Source organism: Triticum urartu, unplaced genomic scaffold (assembly GCF_003073215.2).
Source record: "Triticum urartu cultivar G1812 unplaced genomic scaffold, Tu2.1 TuUngrouped_contig_5419, whole genome shotgun sequence".
Classification (NCBI taxonomy): domain Eukaryota; kingdom Viridiplantae; phylum Streptophyta; class Magnoliopsida; order Poales; family Poaceae; genus Triticum; species Triticum urartu.
The window spans coordinates 1-13,317 of record NW_024116093.1 but is presented as its reverse complement, the minus strand read 5'-3'; the positions used below and the strand labels follow the sequence as shown (position 1 = coordinate 13,317).

The window sequence follows — 13,317 nt, the reverse complement described above, 5'->3', positions numbered from 1 at the left end:
GGGCCCAGCGTGGGGGTGTCCCCCCCCCCCCTTGCTTCCTTTTATTTATTAAATTTTATTTCTGTTTTAGTTTGTGTTTTCATATTTTATTTTAGTTTTGCAAAGTACAAAAACGATCCCTAAATTAGTACTACCACTAAACCCACTACCATAAAAAGTTTAACCCCTAAATAAAATAATTTAACATTTTATTAATTATAAAAGGCATTTCAAATATTTGTTTTTGCTACTGTTTTATTCATTTTTAGAGTATTTAAAGGTTTTATATAAGTGTGGTTCTCCATCATAATTACCTATGCATTATTTGGTACAAGCCGAACATTTTAGTTTTATTGTTTGAAAACTTTTATCGTTTGCCTTAATTCAGATTTGAATTTAAATCGGTTTTGAATTAACGCGAGATTGGCAACAGTAATCGAAGTGCCGTGGCATCATTAGCAGAGGTTTACGATTGCTTAATTAACCGGGCGTCACATAGATGCACACCACGATAGCATCCAGCTTTTCAGCAGAGCACGCTACTCGTGGTGTGTGACATCCATAAAATATCAATTCTTCATAGACAAAGCCGTGCGTGAGACAGACGGTGAGAAAGAGCCCCATGTTACACCACCGGCCGGCCACTAAGCTGGATGTCACCATGGAGTGCAACGCGGTCTGCAGGATGCTATTGCTCGATGGCTTCCAGCTGATCACAGGAGATCGTGCAGCTGATAGGCTAGCTTACCCACACAGGCCACTGGAGTTCAGGAGGCGACAGTGAGATCGTTGTCCGATTGTCGATTTTTTGGGCCACCATCCTTGCAGCTGATTGGCTAGCCGCGTCAGGAGTCATACAACGAGTTTCCCGCTGCCTCTTGCTTGAAGTCGATGAAGGCCTTCCACAAGATGTGGTTCCCCTTTATCGGTTTCTCGGTGATAGCATGAGTGAAGGGCAAGTTGCCGAGGGCGGCGACGGAGGAGGAGCCTATCATGGATGTGTCGGCGAGGTCTAGCTCTGATACCGTATAAGAAGACTAGGTAGGTTGATAGAAACAATGCCTTTACTTCGGCATGCCTAAGTGCTAATATAGGGATTGTTACAATAGATCTACAAAAAAAGAGATAAACAAGATCGGTTTACATCACACCGATTATTACAATCGAATAATAACTCTAAGCCTTATCGTTTAACAAAAGAAGTGCCAGTAATATGATACATCCATTGATACAATTTACTAATAGTCCTGTAACACCGGAGCTCTGCTTTTTTTATCAGTTAAACAAATTTTAAGCAAGTATTGTAGGTAGCATAGAAGAAACTACACACAAAACGATACCAATTCATCATCCGTAGTCATAGGCACTACTAGGTAGGAATGGTGAGGTTGGCGTGTAGATAATCAACATGATGACCTTCACATGTTTGGTTCCCAGAAGATAGCTCATCACTAGCATGCCGTGTTGTTGGTCTGCGTGATGGGTTAGGCTCTAGGCACCGAACTGCAGCGCTGAGCACGTTGTATATTTCTCTAGCGGTTTCAGCGCCCGGAAGCTCGAGCCTAGAGTCCAGCAGATCCTTCAGACATAGATCATTCTTGTTGGTTGTCAAGTAGATAGATGAGAGCAAATCGCCTGGATGGGATCCCAAAAAAAGCTCAATAACGAGCACTCCGAAACTATATACATCACATTTCTCAGTCACGTTCTCTGTGTACGCTAGCTCTGCAGTAAATATAGGTCAGTTAATTAGTGTTGCAATTAATTTTCATTGTTCACACGGATACATCACATATGACATATGCAAAAGCAACATATATGACGCATATGTAAGTCTAGAAAATAATACAGAAAAGGATCTATTTTATTTTTACCTGGAGCAAGATAGCCTTTTGTGCCAGCAAGCCTTGTGATATTCGGGCCACTAACATTGAGGATTTTAGCCGTACCAAAATCAGAGATGAAAGCTCTAAATTCCACATCAAGCAAAATGTTGCTGCTTGTTATATCTCGGTGAACTATTGGTGATGTACAATCATGATGCATGTATGCCAAAGCATGAATCACGTCCAACACAATATTTACCCGCCTTTTCCAGTCCAATTCAATTGCCCTTTTGTTGGTTCTAAGTGTTTCCGCCAAGTTTCCTCTCTCCATGTATTCATAGATAAGAAATCTGCCTTGGCTTGAGGAGCAATACCCAAATAGTTTTACGATGTTTCGATGTCGAATCTGCACCAATGCCCCGATCTCGCGATTGAACATTGACTCATTGACGCCATACTCATCTTCTATTGTGCGTATCTTCTTCACTGCAAATATTTCACATGTTGCAAGTCTAGCTTTGTACACAGACCCATATCCTCCGGTTCCAATGCAATGTACCTCGCTGAAATTGTCAGTTGCCTCAGCAATTTGCTTGAACACATTTGTCCCATCAAAGCTCCAAACAGAGAACATGCTTGCTAATTGTGTTACATTATCAGTGGAAGTTGCCTTTGATTTCTTCCTTTCATGCCGAAATTTAAGTATAGCTATGACAAGAACAAGAGATATCAAAATAGGGACTGTGGCTAGTACAATTTTTCCATAAGGTGTCCGTTGTCCTTCGCTCTGAGTTGCACTACTACAGGGGGGCAGTCCTTTCACTACACCACATAACATCTTATTATGCATGAAACATTGGAGTGGAGCTCTCAGGAAAAGCCTACTCTCTGGGATCGGTCCTTCCAATTCATTATAAGATACATCAATGGATGTTAAGCTTTCCATGCTCCCAAATGATGCTGGAATTGAGCCATTCAATTCATTGTGTGAAAGATTCAAAGTATCTAGCATGCTCAGGCCACTAAGTTGGCTTGGTATCGCCCCAACAAATGAATTGTCGCTTAAATCCAACAGGCCTTGTAAGCTTGACACCACGCCTAGCTCGGTAGGGATGTTTCCTTCAAAGTTATTATGACTCAACTTCAAAAAGCGAAGCTTGAGGCAATGTTCAACTGAACCTTTTATTGAACCACTTAGGTTATTTGATGACAAATCTAGGATCTCTAGATTGTACAATGCTCCAATTTCTTGTGGAATGCTACCATAGAGCAAATTATCAGCGAGGCTCAAATGGAACAGACTTTTTACATTGCCCAGTTTACTTGGAAGCTCCCCTTCAAGTTTGTTTGATGAAAGATCGAGCACCTTTAACTGAGACAACAGTCCCATACTTGTGGGTATATTACCCATGATGTTGTTGTTTGAGATGTTCAGCTTGGTAAGATTATGCCAGTCCCTCCAATGGTTAGATAACTGCCCATATAGTTTATTTGAGCTCATATCCATATACACCATATTGGGATGAATTCCCAACTCAGAGATATCTCCTTCTATTTGATTCCTTTCAAGACGAACTCTAACGAGGCTTAAGCAATGTACCAGACTTGACGGCAAAGGTCCATTCAGGTTATTATCAAATGCAGTCAATCTCTCGAGCTTGCCTCCAGCACAGAAGTCAGGTGGCAAGGGACCGGAGAAATTGTTACCATTCAACTGTAGATATTGGAGATCCATTAAGGTACCAATTTCTCGAGGAACATGTCCGCAAAATTTATTACCATCCAGGTGCAAGAGAGAGAGAGCTTGGTCAAATTTCCAAACATATCAGGGAGGGAACCCACGAGTTTGTTGTTGCTAAGTCCTAACTCTTCTAAGTTCATGAGATAACCTAATTCTGGAGGGATACGTCCAAAGAGTTGGTTGTCCCATAGGACCAAGCTAGTGAGATTAACCAAACTCCCAAAGGTAGCAGGGATAGAACCAATGAGTTTGTTGTTCCTAAGATCTAACTTTCTCATATTCACTAGGTACCCAAGTTCTCGAGGAATATGTCCGGAAAGTTGGTTGTCGCCCAGGTACAAGTAACTGAGCTTGGTCAAATTTCCAAATATATCAGGAACGAAACCCATGAGTTTGTTGTGTTGAAGTTCTAACTCAAATAACTCCACGAGGTAACCTAGTTCTCGAGGAATGTGCCCAGAAAGTTGGTTATACCTTAGGTACAAGCTGGTGAGATTAAGCAAACTCCCAAAGGTAGCGGGGATAGAACCCATGAGTTTGTTTTGCCAAAGATGCAGCCCTCCTAAATTCACCAGGTAACCTAGTTCTCGAGGAAGATATCCAGACAATTGGTTATCACCAAGAAACAAGTTATTGAGTTTGGTTAAATTCCCTAAATTTCTTGGGATAGGGCCTGTGAGGTCGTTGCCGGTAAAATCTAACTCTTGTAAGTTCACGAGGTAACCTAGTTCCTGAGGGATATGTCCAGAAAGTTGGTTATAATATAGGTACAAGACAGTGAGATTAACCAATCTCCCCAAGGTAGCCGGGATAGAACCCATGAGTTTGTTTTGACTAAGAACCAACCATCGTAAATTCACGAGGTAACCTAGTTCTGGAGGAAGATATCCAGATAATTGGTTATCAGCCAGGGACAAGTTAGCGAGCTTGGTTAAATTCCCTAAAATTCTTGGGACATGGCCTGTGAGGTTGTTGTTGGAAAAATCTAATGCACGCAGCTTCCTTAGGTAGCCTAGTTCGCTGGGAATGGGACCAGACAAGTGATTGTTTGACAAATCCAGCGCCACAAGGCCCTCTAGGTGTTTTACATGCCTTGGTATTTCACCGGAGAGCTGATTTGCCTGGAGCATTAGATGCCGGAGGTTTGGCAAGGATGATGCTAGAGAAGGTGGTAAGGAGCCCCTTATCTGATTTTGCGCGAGCTGGATACTCGTCAGGGTTGCCAACGCCGAGAAGTTGAGGGTGTGGAGCTCCCCTCTGAGCCCCAAGCCTCGCAGAGAGATCCCGGTGATCACCGGTTGTTGTTGATGCTTGCTGCTGCAGCTGATGCCATGCCAGCTACACGGCCATGAGGTGTTTTCCCAGGATTGCAGTTGGGCTGGTTGGCTTTCTAGTGTGGCTTTCCAGGCAAGAAGTGCTCCTGCCTGTTCCTCCAAAGATGGCCCAGCCATGGCCGAGGCTAGTAGGAGGGTGAGTGAGATGAGCTTTATCAAAGGGGAGGTCTCCATGGCTAGTCGCATAATAGTGTATGCCTTGTGTCTGTCAAACTTGGTGTCACCTTAATATACATGCATGCTAGCTAGCACTTTGACTAGTCATTGGCCATGTGGGCGGCTCCACTTATCACGACTAGCACGCAACGTCCACGCATAATGTATCCAAGACCAAACTATATATGTCCCGTAGTATCCCCACCAATCAGCTCCAAGTACGTGGATCGTGTGTTTTTCAAGCCACAACCTGAGCCGTCCGATTGGATCCCGATGCTGCGATCTGCCCTCACAGGTCTTATGGACGTGCACGTGACAAATTTTAAAACCAAATATACACTCTTCATCAAATATGTTGTTTACATATGCATAGATGCTCACCAGAGTAATATATAAATAGTACTCCTACCTGCTAGTTTGTCTGGGACACGGATAGACCGATGACTTGGATTGAGTCGTCGTCGTCGGGTAGCTTTCCGCTACTCGTAACATCCATAAAATATCAATCCTTTATCAAAAGTGTGTGAGAAACAGCAGGCAGAGTCTTGTTCTCATCACACAACTTCCAACTTGCCCACTGGAGTAGAGTATATATATACATGATTGACGCAACGTACATGAGGAGACCAACAAATCTTACTAGTTGCTGCCCACAGATTCTGGCAAAAAAATCGACAAACATGACCCTTTTCGACAAGTTTTGATCCCTTTTTCTTCGATTCCAGCCCCAAATTCCGACAATTTTGCAAAATGAGAGCATATTTGGTGAGCTAGTCGACCGATCTACCGATTCCACTGATTTGTTTTTTTGATTTTGGAGGTGTTTTGGTGAGACTGCGTTGGAGTTGCTCTCACCAGCAACTCCTTCATTCCACGGGCCATGTACTGTACTACCGACAATAATGTTAATGTGTGTGTGTGTGTGACCAACAGCACAATCATTGAGGCCACCTACTGCCCTACCAATAATGCACATCTCATTTGTGTTATTTGCTTTAAAAAAGTTGTCCTCTATTGATGCGAGGGCGGCATGGTTGGTACTCTTATTTTGCTAATTTGTATGGGTACTAATTCATGTACTTTTAAAAAACTTAATTCCATCTTGTTCCAGCTGATTGTTCTATCGTCTTCATTTTGTGATTTAATTTTTTGACATCCTACTTTAGTCTTGATATCATATATGTATTCTCGTTTCCATCTGTCTGATTATCGTTTTCATCAATTTTTCTATACAATTTTATTCTACTAGTAAGCTTGCACGTGTAACACACGTTCTAATCTTAGCAAGAATTTTTCTCATTCCCCGCTGTAACATACTTGAACAAAAGCTAATCTCCTCCTAAATCAGACCAATACTCCCGTGTTGATCAATTGAAATTTTCAGAACAATCAATACAATCGGTAACTACTTAGGGTACATAGATGGCTTTATTACATATCTTCGCTCAATATAAAATGTATTTCTTTATCAAAATCTTGTAAGCTGCAATTTAGCTTCATTTGCATCTATTTCCTAATGTTAGTAGCAATCACAGAACCCATGCACAACAACCTGGGCGACAATCTTTCTTCTCTTCATTGACGGTGCCTTCGCCACACTACATCGGGTGGCGATGATAGGTTCGATGGGACTGTTGTGCATGGTACCAGGCCAAGCTGCTGGCTCCAACCATCAGAGCAGCCATAGGCTGCAAATAGAAGAATGGTCATTATGTGATACTATAAAACAGCTCGAGCACATCCGTATGGTTAAAGATTCACGGCCATAGTGGCAATAAAGAGTGTTAGTTGTTGCACAGAGCAAGAAGGCCCCGGTGCTTCAATATTGAGCAAAGCAATATGGGAATAGTGCACTATCCTCACCAGTATGACAAGAACCTAATTGCACAGCTCTCTTGTGATTTACACAGTGATGAATAGAATAAAATTACACACATTCATATGAGAACCGCATTGTTTGTTAACAGTTAGTAAGCCTAAATACAAATATTTTCTTTCACATTCTCTGCTGGTTTGAAAGTATGATTGGCTGAATCCTCCTAGACCTTGATTTGAAATATCTACAAAGGTAGTTTTAAGGAACCTTGTAATGATGTGTGAACAAATCATATTGTCAAAAATAACTACAGTAGGCAGGCACGATACTCATGTTGTTCGACTGAATTAATATTATATACAATCTATTTTCCTACTAGGTGGGATAGACAGAAAAAACTGTGAGATAAGCAGCCTCCACAAAGATCAGAAATACATAGATATCTGCAAATATATTGGGTCAGGAGAAAGATTAGGGGACAGTAAAATATTTACATCGACGGAAAGGAAATCCAGTTTCCTTGGCTGTATAACTTTGCTCAAAATCAAAAGCATTGCATTGCTGCTAATGGGCTTTGGCATCAGCAAAGCAAGTCTTGCGATATACTTTGGAATTAAATGAATTAACAAAAAACTCAATTAATGTGCATCATCCAAACTTTTTAGACCTTAGTTTTTGTGAAGCCACTCCTAACAGGTCAGATTGTATATTCGTATATTCTTCTACCCTTTGTTCCCTTGAGCACCACCTCCTTATTCACTTCATTGCATCGAATTTAGGAGATGAAATAGCACAACAACACATAAGTAATATTATATTTTGCATCCTCTATGTGCTTATCTGTAAGCTCAACAATATATGTTTCTCACAACAATAGCAACAATTCATAACACTTATCCCTTCCCACCAAGAGCAATAAAAAATAATAGGCATAGTCAAATATTCCCTGCATCCGGAATTACTTATCGGCCAAACGGATGTATCTAGCACATCTGTTTGAATGACAAGTAATTACGGATGGAGGGAGTATGTGTCAATATTTAACATATTTGATCAGACCAAACTTTTCAAATATAAAAATTTGGGAATTTGGGCGAACATGAGTGAATTACTTTCACTATATAATCAAGAGAAATGAGATATTTGGGCGCCGGTAGCACCACCAAGTAAAGGTGTCCTGAAATAGAATCCCATATAAGCTACAAGATAAATCCATCATGTATGTGGAGCACATAATATTTTAGGAAATCAGAATCACCTCAATAACTAAGAAGTTGATGCTAGATGCATCTTCACTCCACATACCACACAGCCATCTTACAGAACACAATGAGCTCCTCCATTCTGCCACCATCGTAGCCATACATTGTGAAGTGTTGGCTAGTTGGATTTGAAGATTAATCCTTGCTATTCTCCACCCCATTTATGTGAATTGCAAGACGCTGCCACCACCATTGCTATTGTAGAACCTATCTCAAGTATCAACCTCTCCTTCCCAGTTCCTCGTTGCTGGTGCTTATCCTCTATGAATCATGATGGCAACCCAATCATCACAATCTGAAATAATTGTAAAAACAAAATGATAAATGCTGTGATTTCCAAAAGTAGACAGCCATAACCTACTTTGATCACATGACTTCCGGCTTCAATGCTTCATATGCACATGGGTAAGGTAAACTTCAGTCTGAATGTAACATGCAAATCTGATTGTAAAATATACATGATTGATGTGAATGCCAACATGTTGATACATCAGTACAAATGTACAGTATGAAGGTGCCTTCATACTCCATCGCTCAGGCTCCTATTTTAATCAAACATGGCCTGGAGTTTTCAGAGTTAGAGACGGCAATATAGTTTCAACATGTCTAGTAAAGGCTGCACAAAATATTAGACGATGGTGAATGGAGATTCATAGAGGGAAAACCAAAGACGTATTAATTAGCACAAAAAAAATTATTAAAGAAGGGGGCTGGTCAATAAAAATACAACCTTATCTATCCTTATTCTGCCCTTCTATGTGGCAAGAAAAAGCACAAGAAAGTTATCAACTAAATCTTGAATTATATAGATGGGGCAGTTCGCCGGACACATAGAATGGCCTCCGTGAATATCACTCACACCCAAATTAGCTAGCACATGTGAGGCCAAAACTGCAGCTGTACTCACTTTCCTGAATAGCGCGCACTACATAATCAATGGAGAATATCAGTGTGCTGCACCCCAGGTCCTCAAGCAGGTTGATCCACACACAAAATCAACGCACTAGTTCTCCAATTTGACTAATGCTAGTAGTTGTAATGTAATTTGTTCTGAAAGGGAGCAATGTATGTAACATGAGAACTTTGATTGAACCCAATGCTTTGTAAATATAATTATGAGAAACAATTTTGAACTCTCATTGGACAACTCGAAGCAAAATACCAGAAAATTACCAGCGGTGGGTGAAGAAATACTTGTGGTCGAGGCTGGACGTCATGGTCGATTTGCACTCTTGTTCGATGTGGGTCAAGGTCAGGTGATGTGGGTCACGGTCGCTTGCTCGAGGTCAGGTGATGTGGGTCACGGCCGCTTGCTCGAGGTTCATCGATCTGGATAAACTCTCAATTATAGCTGTGCCTACTTTCATGATTGGAACATTAGCAGAAGATGGCAGCTGCGCTTACATGATCAGTCTTATTATCTTCAAGTATGAAATATACAGGAAATTCAAAACAGAAGCTGTGTCTATGGCTGCAGCTGGCAGATAGAAGCAGATCACTATAACCAACTAAGTTCATCCTCATATCTAGCTCGGAAAGATCACCCTGGCCCAGACCAAACCACAGCTCGGAAACAGGAATGGAGATAATTCTTGAGCATATGTTACACTAATGCATTAGATTAGTCTTGGAGAGCGCTCCCATTTTTTCCTAGCATGTTTTTTTTTTGTTTTGCTAAATAGCGACTTCATGAAATTATGCCCACAAATACACTGCCAATTACATGATCGAATTTTCTAAAGGATGAGATCGCTGGGAAGAAAAATTATCAAGATTTAAATCAGCCGATCGAGTCTTGATGGAGCCAATCCAGTTTTCCAAATAATTAAAGTGTCAGTTCACTATAGCACACAACTTAAGAGATTCAACTATCAGAAGGCTTTGCATTTCCGGGCAGATGACCAGCTTGAGAAAACGCGAATCCATGGATGATAGATCAGCGTCCCTTCTTGCCTGCCTGCCTTTGCACGGCCTCGCGCCAGATAATGACTGAATTTATTTTCACATGCTCCTAGATTGACATTGCATGACCCTAAAGCAGGAAACGTACCCAAATTGACCTAAACTGACCTGAGGATCCATGGGCGACGCCGTCAGAACTGAAGGTAGGCTGAGCTGAGCACTGTAGATTCTCTTATACGGGAACCCCAAGAATAACTGCATCAGACGGGATTGAAGCCCCCTTTGCACTGCACTGGTTGCGCGAGGATGGCCAGCCCCTCACGCCCTCGCTCTTCAACTTCCCCCGTGGACGCACCAACCTCCAACACTCAGCGCCATAGTTGTCCCCGCCTCCCCGAGGACGACCACCACAACCCGCTGCCACGGCCATCTTGCTCCACGCCTTCATACTCGGAGCTGACTACGCACACAACCAGGATCAAGAGAATTAAACCATATCTTAGCATCACCCTTTAACGAGAACGGAAATATTTCAAGGATATAAAAGTAGCGAGTTCTCTCATCATTAGTGAGCGGCGCCCCCGCCGGTGAGTCCCGTGCCTCCGACGGCGCCTAAGACTGGCTCGCCCGTGAGCATGACGAGCTCGAGCGCCTCCTCGTGCAGTTCGGCGACCGGATTCGACGGGAAGGGGCGAGGAAGAGTAGGGCTGCGAGTCCTCGCGCTGGAGCCTGGAGGTAGGGAGGATGTCGAGAGAGGGAGTTGGCGAGTACAGAGCTAGAATGGGGAACGGCTGGGAGACAGGGCAGCCGTGGTGAGAGCAGGACGGTGACGGGTTTGAGAGTGCGTGGGGGCGAGCGTTGTGGCCTTGTGGGGAGTCGTTTCGCGAGCGTGGGGCAAGTCGTTTCGTTAGCGATGGGTTTAACGATGATTTTTAACCAATTAGATGGCTGAGATGGCGAGTTGGATCTGCCTCTTCGTGCTTTTATAGTGGTAGTAGATATAATTTTTTTTCTACAATTGTTCGCCATACCAAAAGTTTGCTTCGGCGTAACCTGTTAGCCTAGTTTAACTCACTGGATGGTAAATGCAATTTGGCTACATCTCTCATGCGCTCATACCTTCCTTGGCTGCTCGCGACAAACATTTTCGATTTCTTGTGCGCCCCATCATCGTCCCTTGAAGCCACATCGAGAGCCGAGTCGATGAGAGGAGACCTCTCCCGCCTACAGGCTATTGTGATGGTGTGATTCCAGAAAAGGTGTCTCCCTAATTATAATATTATCAACGACCACTTTGTGCCTCCATCGGATTCTGGCGGTGGTTGTGCCTCCATGATTGCAGGGCAGCGTGGAGACGGCCATGGCGGCTGGCGGCGGCTAATAACCCACAAGTATAGGGGATCGCAACCGTTGCTGCTTCCATTTAGCTAATAACTTCTTAAGATCATATCTATCATTGCAAGCTAAAATAGCTCTAGCAGCTTCTTCATCCATAACATAACCCTCAGGAACAACAGGTAATTCATATTTATTAGGGGGTGAGTCTTCATCATCACTATCATCAATATTATCAGTTTCAATAATTTCATTCTGTCTAGCCCTAGCAAGTTGTTCATCAAGAAAATCACCAAGTGGCACAGTAGTATCAAGCATAGAAGTAGTTTCATCATAAGTATCATGCATAGCAGAAGTGGCATCATCAATAACATGCGACATATTAGAATTAATAGAAGAAGCAGGTTTAGGTGTCGCAAGCTTACTCAAAACAGAAGGTGAATCAAGTGTAGAGCTAGATGGGAGTTCCTTACCTCCCCTCGTAGTTGAGGGATAATTTTTTGTTTTCTCGTCTTTCAAGTTCCTCATAATGACCAGCAGATATAAATCCCAAGTGACTCAAAGAATAGAGCTATGCTCCCCAGCAACGGCGCCAGAAATTAGTCTTGATAACCCACAAGTATAGGGGATCACAACAGATTTCGAGGGTAGAGTATTCAACCCAAATTTATTGATTCGACACAAGGGGAGCCAAAGAATATTCTCAAGTATTAGCAGTTGAGTTGTCAATTCAACCACACCTGGATAACTTAGTATCTGCAACAAATTATTTAGTAGCAAAGTAATATGGAAGTAACGGTAACGGTAACGGTAGCAAAAGTAATATTTTTGGGTTTTGCAGTGATTGTAACAGTAGCAACGGAAAAGTAAATAAGCGAAGAACAATATGTGAAAAGCTCGTAGGCATTGGATCGATGACGGACAATTATGCCGGATGTGGTTCATCATGTAACAATCATAACATGGGGTGACACAGAACTAGCTCCAATTCATCAATATAATGTAGGCATGTATTCCTAATATAGTCATACGTGCTTATGGAAAAGAACTTGCATGACATCTTTTGTCCTACCCTCCCGTGGCAGCGGGGTCCTAATGGAAACTAAGGGATATTAAGGCCTCCTTTTAATAGAGTACCGGACCAAAGCATTAACACATAGTGAATATATGAACTCCTCAAACTACGGTCATCACCGGGAGTGGTCCCGATTATTGTCACTTCGGGGTTGCCGGATCATAACACATAGTAGGTGACTATAGACTTGCAAGATAGGATCAAGAACTCACATATATTCATGAAAACATAATAGGTTCAGATCTGAAATCATGGCACTCGGGCCCTAGTGACAAGCATTAAGCATAGCAAAGTCATAGCAACATCAATCTCAGAACATAGTGGATACTAGGGATCAAACCCTAACAAAACTAACTCGATTACATGATAAATCTCATCCAACCCATCACCGTCCAGCAAGCCTACGATGGAATTACTCACGCACGGCGGTGAGCATCATGAAATTGGTGATGCAGGATGGTTGCACTACAAAAAAATACACTTCCGTGATGATATGTGTTTGTCGCAGTAGGTCGCATTTTCTGTCATGCATGTACATCCATGACTATTTTATGACAGAATCAAGATAGTCATACCTGTGCTGTCGTCGAAGTGTTCCATGACATTACCAAAATTATCATCACGGAACTGTCCACTTCCATGACGATAAATCCCGCGTCCCAGAAGTGCTTTCGTCAAGGGTGACCAACACGTGGCATCCACCGTAACGGAACGCCATTAAGCTATCGGGCCGGGTTTTGGATCCGATAACCTGTTAACAGCCCCGACCAATGGGGATTTTCCACGTGTAAAATCATCATTGGCTGGAGGAAACACGTGTCGGCTCATCGTTGGGACAGATGTCATCCACTCATTGGACAGAAGGCGCCTATGATACGTCGACACGTGGCA

The 13,317-nt window shown here is 42.5% G+C and overlaps 1 long non-coding RNA gene and 1 pseudogene across 2 annotated transcripts; both read right to left on the bottom strand.

Annotated features, from left to right (window-relative positions):
- Positions 1 to 1,098: 1,098 nt before the first annotated feature.
- LOC125529194 lies at positions 1,099 to 5,097 on the bottom strand (annotated as a pseudogene).
- A 1,300-nt stretch (positions 5,098 to 6,397) lies between these two features.
- Positions 6,398 to 10,391, bottom strand: LOC125529195. Of its 2 annotated transcripts, XR_007292580.1 has the most exons (4): positions 10,185 to 10,391; positions 9,288 to 9,471; positions 8,111 to 8,409; positions 6,398 to 8,029 (listed from the first exon to the last, which is right to left on the bottom strand). It is a non-coding gene; the product is annotated as an uncharacterized LOC125529195 (long non-coding RNA). The 2 variants fall into 2 exon arrangements; XR_007292579.1 differs by having other exon boundaries at positions 9,288 to 10,391.
- Positions 10,392 to 13,317: the final 2,926 nt, after the last annotated feature.